The 19,711-nt window shown below is 45.1% G+C and overlaps 1 long non-coding RNA gene across 8 annotated transcripts in view; it reads left to right on the top strand.

Annotated features, from left to right (window-relative positions):
* The window catches only part of LOC134351031 (uncharacterized), a 120,026-nt gene that overhangs the window by 18,143 nt on the left and 82,172 nt on the right, over nt 1-19,711 (top strand). For 4 of the 8 annotated variants that reach the window (XR_010019054.1, XR_010019053.1, XR_010019049.1 and 1 more), the window contains one exon: nt 10,183-10,329. The exons of the other annotated variants lie outside the window; for them this stretch is intronic. This is a non-coding gene — a long non-coding RNA (uncharacterized LOC134351031). The remainder of the gene's footprint in view (nt 1-10,182; nt 10,330-19,711) is intronic. 8 annotated transcript variants of the gene reach the window in all.

Genomic DNA, 19,711 nt, shown 5'->3' with positions numbered 1-19,711 from the left:
CAGGCGATGTCCTTGAAGAAAGTATAAACAACCTGTGGGCAGTCTTTGTCTCTCTCTCTCTTTTTTCAAAAGCAAATGTCGGTGTTAAATAACTCTCTCTCTCTCTTTTCAAAAGCCCAGTTCATAGGGGTAAACGAGCACAGTTCATAGGGGTAATTCAGAGCCCCGTCACAAGGTGTAACATCCTGGGAAAGGTTTCACTGCTAATGTAATGGTCTTTTTGTAGAAGCAGTGTTTGGATTAGGGTTAGAGATAATGGGTGCTTTGGAATGTGAGCCGTCCAATGAGGGGAGTGTGTTTTTGTGTTGCATGAGCTGGATCTTTGCTCGGCCTGAGATAAGGAGAGAAGACGCTGGGGAGGACCGGTTATAAGATATGACCCGGTGGGGAGATTGTGATTTGATGGAGCCATGCAGTGAGATCGACTGAGGAGTGATGAATTTAGCTCCAACTGGTACACATTTGACTTTTTAAATATAATGGGCCCTTTTAGTATCACAATGCGGGGGGGTGTTGATGGCGAACCCAAATGCAAGACACAGACACTGAAGTACAAGGAACAGGACTTGACTAGAGTTGGGACGTGACGGGATACAGACAAGGAGCAGGGACAAGAACACAGACTTGGGCTAGGACATGGACTAGACAGGGAACCTGGACAAGGAACTATGAACTAAGAGCCTGAGCTTGGGCTCCGAGCCGGAGGCTGGACAAGGACCCAGAACATGGGTCTTGCCTTGGGCTTGGGCCCCAGAACCAGGCAATGACATGACATGACTACAGGACAGGAGGCTGGGGTCTTGAGGCTTGAGCCTTGGAGACAGGCTTGGAGTCTTGAGGCTTGAGCCTTGGAGACAGGCTTGGGGTCTTGAGGCTTGAGCCTTGGAGACAGGCTTGGGGTCTTGAGGCTAGAGCCTTGGAGACAGGCTTGGGATCTTGAGGCTTGGGTCTTGGAGACAGGCTTAGGGTCTTGGAGACAGGCTTGGGGTCTTGGGTCTTGCGTCTTGGGTATGGACTCCGAGCCAGAAACTGGGCAAGGACCCAGAACCTGGGACTTGACTGGGGCTCAGACTCCAGAACTAGGCGAGGACAAGATGAGGCTACAGGACTGGACGTGGCTTGGGTGAGGAACTCCTGGGTAGGGCGAGACACAAGGACAGGTAAAGGCACATGGACAGAACTTGGATAGGACTGGACTAGGCATGGACTGGACGAGGGCCTTCAGGAGCCTGGAGCCTTGGACTAGAAGAGACGGGAGCATGGAAACACAGAGCCGGAACCCCTCCTTGGGAACAGGACATAGGGCTGGGACTCATACACAGAACGCTGAACTTGAAGAGATGGAACCTAACACAAGGTGGCAGCAAATGGCCAGACCCACCTAGCGAAGGTGAGGACACAGAGACAATTCCCAACACTAGGTAGTGGTAAACAGCTGGACCTACCTAGTGAAGGCGTGGACACAGAGAGACAATTCCACACAACGAAAGACAGTTCCTTATCTTGACCTAACAAGGCTCTGGTCTTGCTCCAGCAGTAAAACTTCAGTGGTACAGGCAGGGTATACAGACAGGGTATCTAGGCTAGGTGAACAGGCAGCGAGTCAGGCAAGGTATCCAGGCAGAGAGTCAGGCAAGGGGGGAAAAGACAGGGAGGGGAACAGGACAGTCCAGCAGGGAATCCCTGGTTTGCTGAGGTATTTATGTCTCAGCCCCAAAACGAGAATCATGTACCTACAGCAGAAACTGGGGAAAACCAGAAATCCTGGAATAAGGAGCTAGGGACTGGACCATGAACTGGAATACGGACTTCACGGACCGGACCATGACATTTTGATTTTTCTTTCTTTTTGCTAACCCTTTAAGATTCATAAATATAATTCCTTCAATCATATACAGTGTGCTGACTTTTGTTTCTTCACACTGAGTTGTAACAGGGTTGCAAATTACACAGCATCCACATAAACCGGGGTTTGGGGTGGGAGAGCAATCTCAATCTCATGGGTTTGGTGGGAGCGGAGTGTGTCCTCCCTAGACTTACAGAGCCAAGGAAAGTAGCGGGGTTTCATAGGTACAGTGACAAGCTTGTCTTGTATATTGTTCGCTCAGATCAAATCATTCTACAGTGCAGTGAGGTGAGGCCCTACTTTGGTTGAGGTCAACCACAGACGTTTCATCCTAGCTGTCTGTGTGGTTGGTGCAGTGCTGTCTGTTGCTGAGGAGACCAATACTAGAGTGGCAGTCTCTGTTGCAATGGTCTCGGCTCTGCTAGAGATGCAGCATTCCTTTCTATGGGGCTGTTTGTCTTCTGCAGCCTTAAGGAATTTTTCCTCGCCTGACTTATGGTATTGTTTCCAGGTGCTTCTCCCCGTGCTGCAGGTTCCTCCCAGGACTCAGTGTTGATATCCAGCACCTCCATGTTCCACTTGCAGATATCCTTGTAGTGCTGTTGCAGGCTGTCAGCGGTTCTCTTTCCTGAAGCCAACTCAATGTAGAGGATGCCCTTTGGGATGCAGCAGATGTGGCCCAACTGACGCTGCCTGAGCAGGGTGCACACCCTAGGGACGGGGGGCACGAGAGAGGACCTCAGCTTTGGGTACTCTCTGACTCTCCAGGAGATGCTCAAGGTGAGATCAAGGCACTTTAAATGGAAGGTGTTGAGCCTTCTCTCCTGCTTAGTGTACGTCGTCCAGGCCCCGCTGCAGTACGGCGCTGTGCTAGTGAGACAAGCGTTGTACACTGCCGTCTTTTATTTGACTGAGAGTTTGGAGTTCTCCCACACTCATGGGGTGAATCAGGCCAGAGTTGTTGCAGCCTTCCCAATGCGCTTGTCAATTTCTGCATCCAAGGAGAGGTTGTCACTGATGATGGACCCCAGGTATGTGAACTGATGAGCAACATCCAGTTTGTTATTTATCAGTGGTAATAACTCATGGTGCCTCCAGTCTTATATAGAACATAGAACGTAGAAATTTACAGCACATTACAGGCCCTTCGGCCCACAATGTTGTGCCAACCACATAATCTACTCTAGAGACTGCCTAGAATTTCCTTAGTGCATACCCCTCTATTTTTCTACGCTCCATGTACCTAACTAAGAGGCTCTTAAAAGACCCTACTGTATCTGCTTCCACCACCGCCACCGGCAGTGCATTCCACGCACCCACCACTCTCTGTGTGAAAAACTTATCCCTGATATCCCCTCAGTACCTGTTTCCAAGTACCTTAAAACTATGCCCCCTTGTGTTAGTCATTTCAGCCCTGGGAAAAGCCTCTGGCGATCCACACAATCAATGTCGCTCATCATCTTATACACCTCGATCAGATCACCTCTCATCCTCTGTTGCTCCAAGAAGAAAAAAACAAGTGGATTCACCCTATTCTCATAAGGTATGCCCTCTAATCCAGGCAACATCCTTGTAAATTTCCTCTGCACTGTCTCTATAGTATCCACATCCTTCCTGTAGTGAGATGACCAGAACTGAACACAGTACTCCAAATGGGGTCTGACCAAGGTCTTATATAGCTGTGATATTACCTCATGGCTCTTGAACTCAATCCCATGGTTGATGAATGCCAATACACCATATGCCTTCTTAACAATGTCAACCTGCGCAGCAGCTTTGATTGTCCTATTGACATGAACCCCATGATCTCTCAGATCTTCCACACTGCCAAGAGTCTTACCATTTATATTATATTCTGTCTTCAAATTGGCCCTACCAAAATAAGCCACTGCACATTTACCTGGGTTGGAGTTCATCTGCCACTTCTCAGCCCAGTTCTGCCTCCTACAGCCCTGCTGTAACCTCTGACAACCCTCCAGACTACCCACAACCCCCCCAACCTTTGTGTCATCAGCAAACTTACTGGCACACCCTTCTACTTCTTTGTCCAGGTCATTTATAAAAATTACAAAGAGGAGGGGTTGCAGAATAGATATCTGTGGTACACCACTTGTCACCGACCTCCATGCAGGATACGAACCATCTACAACCACCCTTTGCCCTCTGTCAGCCAGCCAATTCTGGATCCACAAAGCAATGTCTCCTTGGATCCTATGCCTCCTTACTTTCTGAAGGAGCCTTGTATGGGGAACCTTATCAAATGCCTTACTGAAATCCATATATACTACATCCACTGCTCTACCTTCATCAATGTGTTTTGTTACATCCGCAAAGGATTCAAGCAGACTTGTAAGGCACAACCTGCCCTTGACAAAGCCATGCTGACTATCCCTAATCAGATTATGTCTCTCAAATGCTCATAAATCCTGCCTCTCAGGATCTTCTCCAACAACTTGCCCAGCACTGAAGTCAGACTCACTGTTCTATAATTTCCTGGATTGTCTCCACTCCATTTCTTGAACAAGGGAACAACATTTGCAACCCTCCAATCCTCCGGTACTTCTCCCGTCCCTATTGATGACACAAAGATCATCACAAGAGTCCCAGAAATCTCCCCTCTTGCTTCTCACAGTAGCCTTGGGTATCTCTCATCCAGTCCCGGTGACTTATCTAACTTAATGCTTTTCTAAAGCTCCAGCACATCTGTCCCAAGATGTTTTTCTTTTTCAGGCTGATAGTCAGACCAAATTCCTTGTAAGCCTGGGAGAAGTGATCCATCAAGCTCTGGTGTTGCTGCAGAGTGTGGGTTGAAAGTGCTGCATCGTCAGCAAACAGCATGTCTCTGACATAGCCTCACACACTCTGGTTCTGGCACTTAGGGGAGGGTGAGGTTAAATAGCCTGCCATTTGATCTAGTGCGGAGATAGATCCCCCCCTGTAGCAGTGCCAAATGCATGTCTTGGGAGAAGAGCAAAGAAGATTCCGAAGAGCGTTGAGGCGAGAACGCAGCCTTGTTTAACACTGCTGCTTTTGAGAAAGGGCTTCGAAGATCTACCATAGTAGTGTACAGTCCTCTTCATATTCTTGTGGAAGGATATGATCACTCCCTGTAGACTTGGCGAGCAGCCTACTTTAGAGAGGATTTGAATGGGCACATTTCATTGGTGAGATCAATAAAAGCAATGTAAAGGGTCTTCTTTTGTTCTCTGTAGTTCTCCTGGAGTCGACGGTGGGAGAAAACCATGTTCACAGTTGACTATACAGCACAGAAGCCACTCTGTGACTCTGGGTAGACACACTCAGCCAACTTCTGTAGGTGGACCAAGGAGATTCGGACAAAGACTTGTTACCATTGTTTCTCTCACCTTTTTTTTGGTCGAGGGTAAAGCTACAGAGAAAGTACAGGAAAGTGAAGGTCATAACGGGGTAGATTTTGACGTCGAGTTCATCTTATAGTACAAGAAGTCCAAGAACCTGTTAACAGTGGGGTAGTAGCTGTCCTTGAGTCTTGTGGTACCTGCTTTTGGGCTTTTATACCTTCTCTCTGATGGGAGAGGAGATAAGAGAGAATGTCTGGGGTGGGTGAGGTCTTTGATTATGCTGCTTTGGTTTACTGAGGCAGCGAGAAGTATAGACAGAGTCCATAGAAGGGAGACTGGTGCCATCCAAATACTTGCTTAGCAATGAAGGCCCAGTGGACCATTTGAATATTTGGTGGAAATCTTGAGCAATGCGAAGTTCTGACTGGTGTGGCATAGGCTGTGATTTGTCAGCCAGTTGGTGGAATATATGCCACCATCCATTCTGTTACCGGTTGGTAGGGTAGTGGTTAGTGCAACACTTTGCGGCTGTAAGATCAGGGTTCGATTCCTGGCATTGTCTGTGAAATGTTTGTACGCTCTCCCCGTGACTGTGTGATTTTCCACTGGGTGATTCGTTTAGTGCCCACATTCCAAAGACAAAGAGTTAGAGATAGTGAGTTGTGGGCATGCTATCTTTCTGCCGGAAGCATGGCTGCACTTGTGGGCTGCCCTGCACAATCCTCACTGACTTGCATTGACACAAAATCACACATGTCACTATATATTTCGATGTACATGTGACAATAAAGCTAATCTTTATATCTTTACCTTGACTGTACTGGTGAGGTCAGTAAACTTCTTCTGACACTATATTCTGATCATCTGAGTCAATCTCCTGCTATCGTTCTTCAAGACCATCCATGCTTATTGAATTCTGAGTGTGTGCCTTGCAAGATCTCTTGTTAGGTGCAAGGAAGTAAGCAGCCCAGTTGAAGGGTCTCCATATGAAGCATTGACTGTCCATTTCCCACCGTAGACTCTGTCTGATGCATTGAGTTCCTCCAGCAGTTATTTTTTTAATTTAGATTCCGCATCTACAGTATCCTTTGTCTTCTTTCCTACTATGCATCTGCCGCACCAAGAATGCATTAGAACTTTCCATTATTTAGCGCTAATTTTCCAGGTAATAGCCACCTGTAGAATCTCTGCTATGACCATAGTGTGCTTCTATTTTATGTACTAACTTCTCAGTCCTACTCACTATTACTCAGTTCTGGGTGGCGGGGTGGAGATACGTCTCTCCCAAAGGAAGTGTAAGGTGTTCCTTCCCTCCACTAGCCTGCAGGTCACCCTTGGGCGAGGTGAAGCACCTGCTTAGCTCCATTGCCACCATCTGATCAGGGTCACGTGAAGCTATGGAATCAGGTAGTGGATGGTCGTATGAGCAGCTGGTGCATAGCTCAAGTCCCGGTTATGTGACCACTAATGCCAAACAGGCAATCTCTGAAGAGTATTGATAATGGCTGGGGCCCCCCATGTTGTAAAGACTCTGCCCAGACGAAGGCAATGACAAACCACTTCTGTAGAAATTTTTGCCAAGAACAATCGTGGTTGTGGAAAGACCATGTTCGCCCACGTCATATGACACAGCACATAATGAATGGACAATTACTCGGTTCAATTTTACTCAGTATTATTTATTTACTTCTCTCCACTAATTTAAGACCATAAGACCACTAGACTTAGGAGCAGAAGTAGACCATTTGGCCCATCAAGTCTGCTCCACCATTCAATCATGGGCTGATCCAATTCTTCTAGGCATTCCCACTCCCCTGCCTTCTTCCCATACCCTTTGATGCCCTGGCTAATCAAGAACCGATCTACCTCTGTCTTAATGACTTGGACTCCACAGCCTCACGTGGCAACAAATTCCACAGATTTATCACCTTCTGACTGAAGTAATTTCTCTGCATCTCTGTTCTAAATGGATGTCCTTCAACCCTGAAGTCATGGCCTCTTGTCCTAGACTCCCCTACCATGGTAAATAACTTTGCCATATCCAATCTGTTCAGGACTCTTAATATTCAGAATGTTTCTATGAGATCCCCCCTCATTCTCCTGAACTCCAGGGAATACAGCCTAAGAGCTGCCAGACGTAGCTCATACTTTCATTCCTGGAATCATTCTCATGAATCTTCTCTGAACCCTCTCCTTTCTAAAATATGGAGCCCAAAACTGCATGCAATACTCCAAGTGAGGTCTCTTGAGTGCCTTATAGAGCCTCAACATCACATCCCTGCTTTATTAATGTACTTATTTATTGTTTTTGCACAGTTTGTTTTCTTCCCTGCTTTACTTGCCTTGTATTTATGACAGTGAAACTAAGCCCAGCTGCAATGCCATTTTTAATTTGTTGACAACAGCACTGTCATTGGCTGAATTAAAGGTGGTGATGAATTGGCATATAGGAGGGAGATTGAAAATCTGGTTGAGTGGTGCCACAGCAACAACCTCTCACAGAATGTCAGCAAGACCAAAGTGCAGATTATTGACTACAGGAGGAGGAAGCTGGATGTCTATGAGCCAGTCCTCATCGGGGGAATCAGAGGTGGAGAGGGACAGCAACTTTAAATTTATCGGTTATCATTTCAGAGGATCTCTCCCGGGTCCAGCATGTAAGTGCCATTAGAAGGCACGGCAGTACTTTCTACTTTCTTAGAAGTTTGTGAAAATTTGGCACGAGATCTAAAACTTTGACAAAGCTTCTGTAGAAGTGTGGAGGCGCCTGGTATGGAAACACCAATACCCTTGAATGGAAAAACTTACAAAAAATGTTAGATACAGCCCAGCCCATCACGGGTAAAGCCATCCCAGCCAATGAGCACATTGGCATGAAATGTTGTCGCAGGAAAGCAGCAGCCATCTTCAAGGGCTCCCACCATCCAGGCCATGCTCTCTTCTTATTGCTGCCATCAGGAAAAAGGTAGAGGACCGCAGGTCCCACACCACTAGGTTCAGGAACGGTTAGTACCCCTCAACCTATCAGGCTCTTAAACCAAAGGGGATAACTTCACTCTATTTCACTTGTCTTAAACACTGATCCCCCAACTCATGGACTCACTTTCAAGGACTCTTTATCTTATGTTCTTGATATTTATTGCTTATATATTTATTTGCAATTTTCTCTATTATTTTAATTCCTTGTTGTCCTTTGCATATTGGCTATTTCTCCATCTTTGTCGTGCATGCTTTTTAATTGATTCTATTATCTTTCTTTGTATTTACTGTGAATGCCCACAAGAAAAAGAATCTCAGGGTAGTAATGGTTACATATATGTACTATAATTATAAACTGACTTTGACTTTGTGCATTGATTGCTTGTCAGTCTTTGTGTGTAGCTTTTCACTGATTCAATTCTATTTCTTTGTTCTGCTATGAATGCCTGCACAAAGGTCAATAGCAGGCTGTATATGATGGGATATATGTACTTAGATAATAAATTTATTTTGAACTTTGGCTAGGTTACTTTACTTTGATCAGTGCATTTTTAAGAGTTGTTGAATTTAGCCAGCTACATCTCGTCTGCATCACTGCAGCACATAAAGAAAAGCTCCCTGCTACCAATGATTATCTTCTAGTGAAGGAAAAACTACCTTGGGATTGAACGGTGTTTAAGCGATTCTCTGAAATTCATCACATCAGTTCACAACTGCTAACTCTAGGCTTGGGGAACAAGCCAATTTTAAATTAACAGTCAAGCACCTTGAGGGCAAGTGTAGATTTTGCAGCTGTGTGTAAAGGCAATGAATCACTGGCATTTGTGCATTACCTGGGGCCTCAATGGCTCGAGTCCCTTTATACTGTGGTTTCTGTGCTGAAATATAGCGATTCAACAATATTTTAAACTTTTGAGCAGCCTTGTGGCTCACTATAATTTCTTGTAATGTTTGCCTCTGAATGGGAGCTGGGGAACTCGCGACTTTGTAAGACCAAATATTCTCTCGGTCAAGTGCCACAGGCAGAAGACTGGCTCTAAATCTGTGTGGTGCTGATAAGGAGCAGGCTGTGTGTAAATCCAGGGATTAAGTAGGGATTTTTGACTTTAACAGTTTACTAGCAGAATATGAACTCAGGCAGACATGCTAAATAACTGCTGTGACTGGGAATTGGAGTTGAAATAGACTGTTTATTCCTCATCTATGGAGAGTAGACTTTTTGGGCCGAGACCCCCCCCTCCGGTCCCCACCCCAGTCCTGTAGAACAATACTGTTCTATGCAGTTAATTAAAACTTTCAAAGAGCTATCTTGCTTATAACACAGTTCTTTAAGCACAGGGCTGATTTGGAAAGGGAGGGTTTGGGCCAGAACCCGGCGGTAGGGCCCAGGCCCAGAGAGTATTGATACGACAGGCTCCGGGTCTTAGTGAGGGATGACCTGTTGTTTGGACGATTTAAACACTGGGCAGGGTGGACTGAAAAAGCAGGGTGTGTGGACTGGAGGCGGGGGTCGGGCCGATTTTCCTCACTGCTCCACGATGTTTATTCCACTCTCCACGGCAATGGGGCTGAGGCTGTGGGCCTGCTCCTGCTTCTCTGGTTCTCTGGGCTTCGTGTCAATGGACTCACTTTTGTTCTGAATGTCGTTGATTGCTTTTAATCTTTGCACGCTCCCCCCCACCTCCATTGGGTGTTTTTTGGTCTTATTTTTAATGGGTTTCTTTCAGCTTTCTTGCTTTGTGGCTTCAACCACTAAACACGGCCACTACTTACTCCTGCCCACACTGAACCAGCATATATGGATCCCAGATCAGCTTGTAGATCCACCTGGGCTGCCAGTGCATATGGTGGATGCCATTTCAATTTCCACATTGAAGAGAAGTTTGGATAGGTACTTGGATGGGAGGGGTACGGTGGGCTGTGGTCTGGGTGGAGGTCAATGGGTCTAGGCAGATTAAATGGCTCAGCACAGACTAGAAGGGCCGAAGGGCCTGTCACAATGCTGTAGTTTACTATGACTTTATGATCCACCAATAGGAGACCCCTTAGGAGAACATCATACTCAACTCAAGTGATCACACCTCAACTACTTGAATGGCGGCAGCACTATTGATGTGTTTGAATGCAAAAGGACACGGAAAGTGTTGACTATGAGAATGAAGAGGCATTGAATGGCTTATTCTGGTAAATTTCTTTCATTTTGAATAAAGTTTATTTTAATAAAAAAAAAATCATTATATCTATCTTGTTCTCTGTTTTATAAATAGGAACACTGGAGAAGCCCCTGATCAGTTAAATCAGGGTGACTTGGTAGTGAGGTGGTTAGCGTAATCTTATTACAGTGACAGTGATCCGAGTTCTATCCCGCTGCTAATTGGAAGGAGTTTGTATGTTCTTCCTGATGCAGTGTGAGTTTCCTCCGGGTGCTCCGATTTCCTCCTACATTTCAAAGACGTAGAGGTTAATTGGTTACATGGGTGTAATTGGGTGATGAGGGCTCATTGTGCTGGAAGAGTGTATTACTGTGCTGTATCCTTAAAGAACCCCCCCTTCGCTATGTACTGCACTAAAAAATACCTGGAAGATTGTAATCCATGCTCGAGTTGGAATACACATATAGAAAGGTACTGGAAAAAGACCAGCAATATCATGAAGGATCCCACCCACCATCCTGCTCATGGATTGTTTGTCCCATTCCCATCAGGAAGAGGCTACGCAGCATCACCTCCAGGACCACTAGACTCAAAAACAGTTAACTCCCCAAGCCGGCATGCTGATCCACTCCTCCACCCATTAACCCATCCCACCACCACTACGTACGCAACAGCCACTCCCCTCAGGACCCTTTTCCCTTCCCCATGTACTGCCACTTTATGCTTACACTCCTCACGTCATACCCACACTGACACATTCCGACTGTGTTTTCATATGCCCTGCTGCTACCTAGAACAGTTCAAAGTTTGAAGCTAGAAGCAAATTCCCTATCAAAGTACATATAAGTACATGTACATATACCACCCTGAGATTCATTTTCTGGGTGACATTCGCAGTAAATACAAAGAAACACAATAGAATCAATGAAAGTCTGCATGCAACGAGATGGACAAACAACCAATGTGCAAAAAATAACGAACTGTGCAAATCCAAAAAGGAAAAAAAATGTCTCGGTACATGCTGATGAACTACTGAACCCAGCTGCGGAAGAGCGAGTGTCTCCCATATAGGGACAGAAGCTAAAGTTTATTCATACAGATTCTGACAGAACATCAGTGGCTTGACTGAGCAACACTGCAAGATGAATCATAGAACATAGAACATGTTCACAATGTTTTATATTGTGCCCAAAATGTTGTGCCGACCATGTAACTTACCCTAGAGACTGCCTAGAACTTCCCTAGTGCATAGCTCTCTATTTTTCTAAGCTCCATGTACCTCTCTAAGAGGCTCTTAAAAGACCCTACTGTATCCGCTTCCACCACCGCCACCGGTAGTGCGTTCCACGCATCCACCACTCTCTTTCAAGAATCATTCTCGAAACACAAGGACCCCATGGTAAGTGCTTATTGGGAGTCCCCTTTGTGTAGTGACAGTATGCAGAAAACCTATCCCTGTCAAAATAAACTTGACAAGGTTAAACAGAGATCATAAGCGCTTAACAACTCTAGACAAGATAACAATGAACAAATATAGATTCACAGGCCTGCAGGGCTCATAATAAACAAGATAAAAATGATAAATAAATAAGCAATAAATACTGAGAACACGAGATGAAGAATCACTGAAAATGAGCCCGTAGGTTGTGGGAACAGTTCGGTGTCGGGGCGAGTGAAGCTGAGTGAAGTTATCCACTCTGGTTCAAGAGCCTGATGTTTGAGGGATAACTGTTCCTGAACCTGATGGTGTGGGACTTGAGGCTCTTGTATCTTCTTCCAGGTGGCAGCAGCGAGAAGAGTGCCAAGAGGCATTTTATCATTTCTTGTCAGAATCACCTGATGTACAAATACTCCTGCGCCTAGCGTCACTTTATGTACATACCATTGTTGTATAGTACTCCGCAAAAGTCGTAGGTACATACAGCATATGTAGCTAGGGTACCTAAGACCTTTGCACAGTACTGTAGTAAATTTTTGCATTGCACTGTTCTGCCGCTGCAAAAAAAAGACAAGTTTTCATGACATATGTGTGATGATAAACCCGATTTTGATATGGGTTTCTATTGTCGGCTGAATGAGAAGGATGGAGGGAGGGGGGAATCATAGCTGGGAAAAAGGAAAGGGTGAGGAGAGGGAGCAGGAAGCACCAGAAAGATATTCTGTAATGATCAATAAACCAATTGCTTGGAATCAAATGACCTTGCCTGGTGTCTCAGGGCTGGATGTGTCTGCACCTGCGCCAACCCCCGCCCCGGCACTCCTCCTCTGCCACCAGTCCCACACCCCTCCCATGGCGTTCCACCCTCTCCATTCCCAACACTCTTCGCTCCAGCCAGATTTACAAGCTTGTTCTCTGCATCACATTGACATATACACACACACACACACACACACACACACACACACACACACACACACACACACACACACGCACACATACATATATATATGTGCCTAAGACTTCTGCACAGTGCTGTACGTAAGCTAACCCTTATATGCATACGGCCACAATCAAACATTTACTTGGACATTGGGTTTTATAAGATTGCTTTTATATTTATATTGATTGTACATTTTTATTGTGTTTTTTATTCTTTTTTTTAATGCTGCATTGGATGCAGAGTAACAATCATTTTGTTCTCCTTTACCCTGTGCACTGGAGGATGACAATAAATAGTCTTGAATCTTGAATGGAAATCAAAGGACAGGAATCTGTGATTGTGACCAGAGGATCCATCAAAGGCACGAATAAGTGAGAAAAGACGATGACTGCTTGATAATTAATAACACCCATTGTAAAGTCCCTGTTGAAAGAAATGAGGGCATCCATCACCCAGCACTTAACTTCTCAACATTTCTGTCCTTTTTTTCATTCCTTTAATAGTATAAGGAACTCAAGGCAAGGGGAAGTAAGTCAGCTTCCAGCAGGTGTATACAAACTTAACACCTGCATGTCTAAGGTGGCACTTTTCATATCCCTAAGATATCTGAATTAAAGTTAAGCATTTAAAAGTTTAGAGAATTCTGCAATTCAAAAAGAGCATTCTCCATTTCCTTGGTTTCTCCTTGCAGCAGATATGCTTATGGATCATTTGTCTGCTACATCTTCTGGGCTAATTGGCCCAAAACTCAGTCCTTTTTTTCTGTCTGTCCTGTCTGACAGTGTTTCCTGATCTATGGGGAAGAAAGTGCAGCCTAACTAATAGGCATTCTTATCCCTCCACTGTATACAGAGTAGAGCTGTCTCTGGCTTTGTCCTCCTTCTGATAGATTATATGAGGGGGAGAGAGAGAGAGAGAGAGACAGAGAGAGAACTGAGACTCAAACTTAGTTATTAGCCTGCTGCGTGTTACAGTACTGATCACAGAAATAATCTTACAGTAAGGTTGAGATATGCTGCTGCACATGAATCTCAACTTGAAGGACCAAAGCAGATTGCAGTTTAGCACCGAATACAGCGCGAATCAACAGCACGCACCTTTCTTACTGCGAGAGGATGCATCTCGAAGGATCCCTGCGGCTGGCAGAATTGCTCTGTGATGCAAGTCTGATTAACAACTTGCCTCAGCCTCAGATATTCTCATAATTAATTAGCCCACCCATGTTCCTCTACAAAGGAATTCAATAATTTACTGGAGAACCAAAACACCCATCTTGTTCCTGCCTGGTTCTGTCATTGATTCTTGTATTGGAATAACGACATGAAGTATTTTTCTTATATGGGATTTGCTTAGCAGAAAATTTGTTTACATCGCACTCTGCAGAAGCGTCGATTTAGAGAGATCAAAAGCACAACGAAGAGGCAGGGCAGTCAGAACATGAAGCACAACACTTACTGCATGTTATCAATTTTGTCCATAACTAATCCCCTCCAGAATCCTGGAGGTGGATGTTTGTCACATGCAGAGGTCACAAACAGATTGATAAATATTAATCAGTATCACAGGGCTGGTGTAGGGTGTGGGAGAGTGGTGTCATGATAATTTTACTGCGCCAACTTTACTGACTTTACTAGACTAGACTGTGATAACTTTTCTGGCCCTGATGTGAGTTCAAATCCCACCATGGCAGATGAGGAATTAACTTCAGTCAATAAAATAAACTTCTGACCATAATTCCTAGACTATTTTAAGTGCCATATGGGGAGGAAGTCTGCTATCCTGGCCTGTAGGTAACTCCAGACCCATCGATGTGATTGATCTGATGGCTCTCAGGTTCAGGATGAATTAGCAATAAAATGCCAGTGTCCACATCTTATGAAATTGAGGACCCTTCACCTTCAACTAGAAAATATTGACTCTTGTTACTCTTTGCACAAATGTGGCCTGGCCTGCTAAGTGTTTCTATTGTTTTCTCTATTTGTTATAGAACCATATATTGATAGAGCACAGGAAGAGGCCAGTTAGCTACTGACCCCACAATGACCACAAAGCACATATTAAGGTTGCCTGAGTATAGTAAAGGCATCCGTTAGTTTTGCGAGACCATGGAAAAGAAAAATAATGGGGAAAAAAGTAGTGAGGTGGTGTTCGTGGGTTCAATATCCAGTCAGGAATTGGATGGCAGAGGGGAAAATCGTTGAGTTTGTGCCTTCAGGCTCCTGTACCTTCTTCCTGATGGTAGCAATGAGAAGAGGGCATGTCCTGGGTAATGGGGGCCCTTAATAATGGACATATTTATACTTATAACCTCTACAGAACTATTTAAATGAACAAGAATGCATAATCAGCCAATATATACTGTATATACAAAATTACTCAAATATTACTGAAACATTAAATACACAACAACATGTACTGCATGTGACTAAGGGGTGGGGGGAAGGGGTCCCTGTGTTGACTTGTCCTTGACTCTCTGCAAGTCTTTCCACACCTTAGTTGTGGGTGATGTTGATGAGGGTTATGCTATTGTTTTTGACTACTGAATACAAGGTACCTGGGAAGGGATTGGGGTCGTACTGCATTGCAACTCATCAAATCTACTTACTTGAGCCTAGTTGGTGGACGCTTTGGAAAGTGTGGGGCTGTGCACTGTGTGAAGATAGTATATGGTTTCCCCAGGACTCCCTCCTTCTCATCTAAATTTGTTGGTGGATTTAAAATTTTTTATTTTATTTTAGAGATACAGCATGGTAACAGGACCTTCTGGCCCAACGGGCTCGTTCTGTCCAGTCACACCCATGTGACTGAAGAAGTTCGGCATGGGTCCCCAAATCCTTAAGACTAACTACAGGGGCACCACTGAGAGCATACTGACTGGCTGTATCACCACTTGGTATGGGAACTGCACCCACCTTGATCACTGGGCACTGCAGGGAGTGGTACAGACAGCCCAGCGCATCTGCGGACATGAACTTCCCTCCATTGAGGACATTTATAGCAGCAGGTGCAGAAAGAAGGCCTAGAAGATAATCAGGGGCACCAGTCACCCCAGTCATAAACTGTTTCAGCTGCTTCTGTCGGGCAAATGGTACCACAGCATTAAAGCCAGGGCCAACAGGCTACGGGACAGCTTCTTTCTACAAGCCATTAGACTTTTAAATTCACATGTCTGTACATTGCAACAAAGTCATAACGCAAAGATTTTTGCTCCCTCTCTTTGCGGGATGGATGTAAGATTTAAATAAATAAATAAAACTACTAACCCAGACTTCTTTTAGAATGTGGGAGGAAACTGGTGTTACAGTACGCAACCGACTGTGCCAGTCTCTGGGGTTTAGACGCTCCAGTTCTCCCGAGTATGGATAGCTGGCACAGTCTCTTTAAAGATTCTGGCCTCTCCGCTAATTGGCCGCTATGTTTTGGTGCCAAGTTTTGGATATTTAAAGAGCACCTGAACTCAGGTTCGGTGCTCAGTCGTCAACTCAACTTTGATTGTGATTGTTTTTAGGATTTCTGTCTCGTTTGATTCTTGTCTAGTCTCGTCAAGTTCTCGTCTGGCACCCGGTCAAGTACCCTGTTATCGTCTCAGTCTCAAAATTGTGTCTTGATTCTAGTCTTGGGTACTCTGGCCATTACCATTCTTGCCTAGGGCTCTCATCACAACCAGAGCACCCGAAGGAAAACCACATGGTCACAGAAAGAACATACAAACTCCTTATGACAGTGGTGGAATTGAATTTGGGTTGCTGGCACTGTTATAGCATTACGCTGACTTCAATGACGATTGTGGCAGCCATTTTAGGGGCTATAAAATGGTATTGGGCATTTGCCTTGGCCCTTTTGACATAAGTCTTGGTTTTAATGACAAATATCTGCTGGGCATGGGTAGGTAATCAGAAGAGTGTAGAGTAAGAATCAATCAAATGCATTCACTTATTTATTGACGCAAACGACAGGAATTCTGCAGATGCTGCAAATTCAAGCAACACACATCAAAGTTGCTGGTGAATGCAGCAGGCCAGGCAGCATCTCTAGGAAGAGGTACAGTCGACGTTTCAGGCTGAGACCCTTCGTCAGGACTAACTGAAGGAAGAGTCAGTAAGAGATTTGAAAGTGGGAGGGGGAGGGGGAGATCCAAAATGATAGGAGAAGACAGGAGAGGGAGGGATGGAGCCAAGAGCTGGACAGGTGATTGGCAAAGGGGATATGAGAGGATCATGGGACAGGAGGTCCGGGGAGAAAGACAAGGTGGGGGGGGGAACCCAGAGGATGAGCAAGGGGTATAGTGAGAGGGACAGAGGGAGAAAAAGGAGAGTGAGAGAAAGAATGTGTGTATAAAAATAAATAACAGATGGGGTACGGGGGGGGGTCCTCCTGTCCCATGATCCTCTCATATCCCCTTTGCCTATCACCTGTCCAGCTCTTGGCTCCATCCCTCCCTCTCCTGTCTTCTCCTATCATTTTGGATCTCTCCCTCCCCCTCCCACTTTCAAATCTCTTACTGACTCTTCCTTCAGTTAGTCCTGACGAAGGGTCTCGGCCTGAAACGTCGACTGTACCTCTTCCTAGAGATGCTGCCTGGCCTGCTGCGTTCATCAGCAACTTTGATGTGCGTAACTTATTTATTGATTGATTGATTGGTTTATTAAGATACAATGTAGACTAGGCCCTTCTGGCCTCTTGAACCACACTGCCCAACAATCCCCTGATTTAATCCTTACCTAATCACTGGACAATTTACAATGACTAATTAACCCACCTTTGGACTGTGGGAGGAAATCGGAGCTCCTGGAGGAAAGCCACACAGTCACGGGGAGAACGTAGAAACTCCTTACAGACCGCGGTGGGAAGCGAACCTGGGTCGCTGGTACTGTAAAGCGTTGTGTTAACTACTAAACTACGGTGCTGCCCTGGGTGTTCTCCAAGTGTGACATGGATGTCCAGTTGGTCTTTCACTTCACTTGTTGGTGGGATTGCTGGAAGGCCTGTGTTTTTTGCCCGCTCCCAATACTCTGTATTGCACATTATTGATTTGTTGTAGTCATCAGATAAAGTGGTATTTGCTTAGGAGTTTCTGGATATACAGTGAGTGATGACGATGGAACTGTGAAATATTTCCAAGCCAGGATAGTGTACAACTGGGGGGCGGCCACCATGACCACGCAAAAGGTTCAGTTATCCTCCTTTCCCCATGGCAATAGGTAAATCCGTCTCATTCTTTTTCACCGTGCTGAATGGATTTTGAACGGAAGATAGAATATAAAATATAGAACGTAGAACAGTGCAGGCCCACAATGTTATGCCGACCTTTTAACCTACTCTAAGATCGATCCTACCCCCATTCTATGGAAATACGTCTCAACATGACACCTTGACATCTCAACAGGCCCTCTCTCTCACTAATGAAGGAGAGAGATATCGCTCCTGGCACAGTGAGAGGGGAGGCCAACAGCTTGCTGTTTTGATTTTACAGTGTCACTTATTTTGAGTTCCCCAACTCGAGAATCAGCAAACAGTCTCTCAACATCGAGAGGCAGAGAGAGAGAGAGAGAGAGAGAGAGAGACAGAGAGAGAGTGAGAGAGAGAGAGAGTGAGAGAGAGAAAGAGAGAGAGAGAGGGAGAGAGAGAGAGAGAGAGAGAGAGGGAGGGAGAGAGAGAGAGAGAGTGAGAGAGAGAAAGAGAGAGAGAGAGGGAGAGAGAGAGAGAGAGGGAGAGAGAGAGAGACAGAGAGAGAGACAGAGAGAGAGAGAGAGAGAGTGATTGCTTGAGTGCAGGGACGTCTGACAGCTGCATCTGCTATCTTGATGTTTTGATCTCCCATGATGCTTCAGTCGGCGACATTGGCTAGGAATCTGGTTGTCAGGGCTGCACCCTGAAGTTGCACATCTTCCAATCTGCTCCTGGAGATACCCAAGCGCACACCACTTGGGGAGTTCCGAAGAACGAGACCCCTCCGGCTGTGAAGTACGCAGTTTGAGCATAGCTGTAGATCATGGTCTCCGAAAGGTCCCCAGCCTCCTCGAAAGGGGGAAAGAAACTGAAGTGAGAACAGAAATTTTAATTGTTTTGCAGATGAATGTGAAGAAATCACCCACGTCCACAAAAACCTCTAGTGCCATCTTAGGAGTTTGAGTAGATTTGACGTGACATCTGAAACTTCGACAAACTTCTATAGATGTGTGGTGAAAGTATGGAAATACCAATGCCTTTGAAAAGAAACTCATACAAAAAAGTAGTGGATATGGCCAAACCCATCAAGGGTAAAGCCCTCCCCACCATTGAGCACATCTACACAGAGTCTTGTTGCAGAAAAGCAGCATCCATCATCAGAGACCCTCACCACCCAGGTCATGCTCTCTTCTCACTGCTGCCATCAGGAAGAAGGTACAGGAACCTCAGGACTCACACCACCAGGTCCAGGAACAGTTACTACCCCTCAAGCATCAGGCTCTTGAACCAAAGGGTGTAACTTTACACAACTTCACTTCCCCCGTCTTTAGGATGCTCCCACAACCTATGGACTCACTTTCAGGGACTCTTCATCTCATATTCTTGATATTTATTGTTTATTTATTTATTATCATTATTTCTTTCTTTGTATATTGGTACAGCCTGTTGTCTTTCGCACACTGATTGAATGCCCAGGTTGGTGCAGTCTTTCATTGATTCTGTGATGGATTTATTGAGTATGCCTGCAAGAAAATGAATCTCAGGGTTGTATATTTACTTTGATAATAAATTTACTTTGAACTTTGATGCAGGGTCTTGTCCCTCAATTCTTTATTGCTCCGCATTAGTGCCTCCTGATGTGCTGAGTTCCTGCAGCATTTTGTGCTTCCTGATTCTGTGATGGTATGCCTCAGTATGAGTCAGCCAGGAGATGGTTTTACATTAGTATGTGAATTTTCCTCTCTTACATTAGTATGTGAATTTTCCTCTCTGTGAGTGACTAGCTAGTTATATGTTGTAAACCTGTTGAGAATTCTCTTATAAAGGTGAGAAATAATTGCAAAAGCTTCCCCTTTGACGTGA

Source organism: Mobula hypostoma, chromosome 8, assembly GCF_963921235.1.
Source record: "Mobula hypostoma chromosome 8, sMobHyp1.1, whole genome shotgun sequence".
In the NCBI taxonomy this organism is placed as follows: Eukaryota; Metazoa; Chordata; class Chondrichthyes; order Myliobatiformes; family Myliobatidae; genus Mobula; species Mobula hypostoma.
The sequence above is the reverse complement of the archived record's forward strand: the minus strand, read 5'-3'. Positions and strand labels throughout refer to the sequence as shown.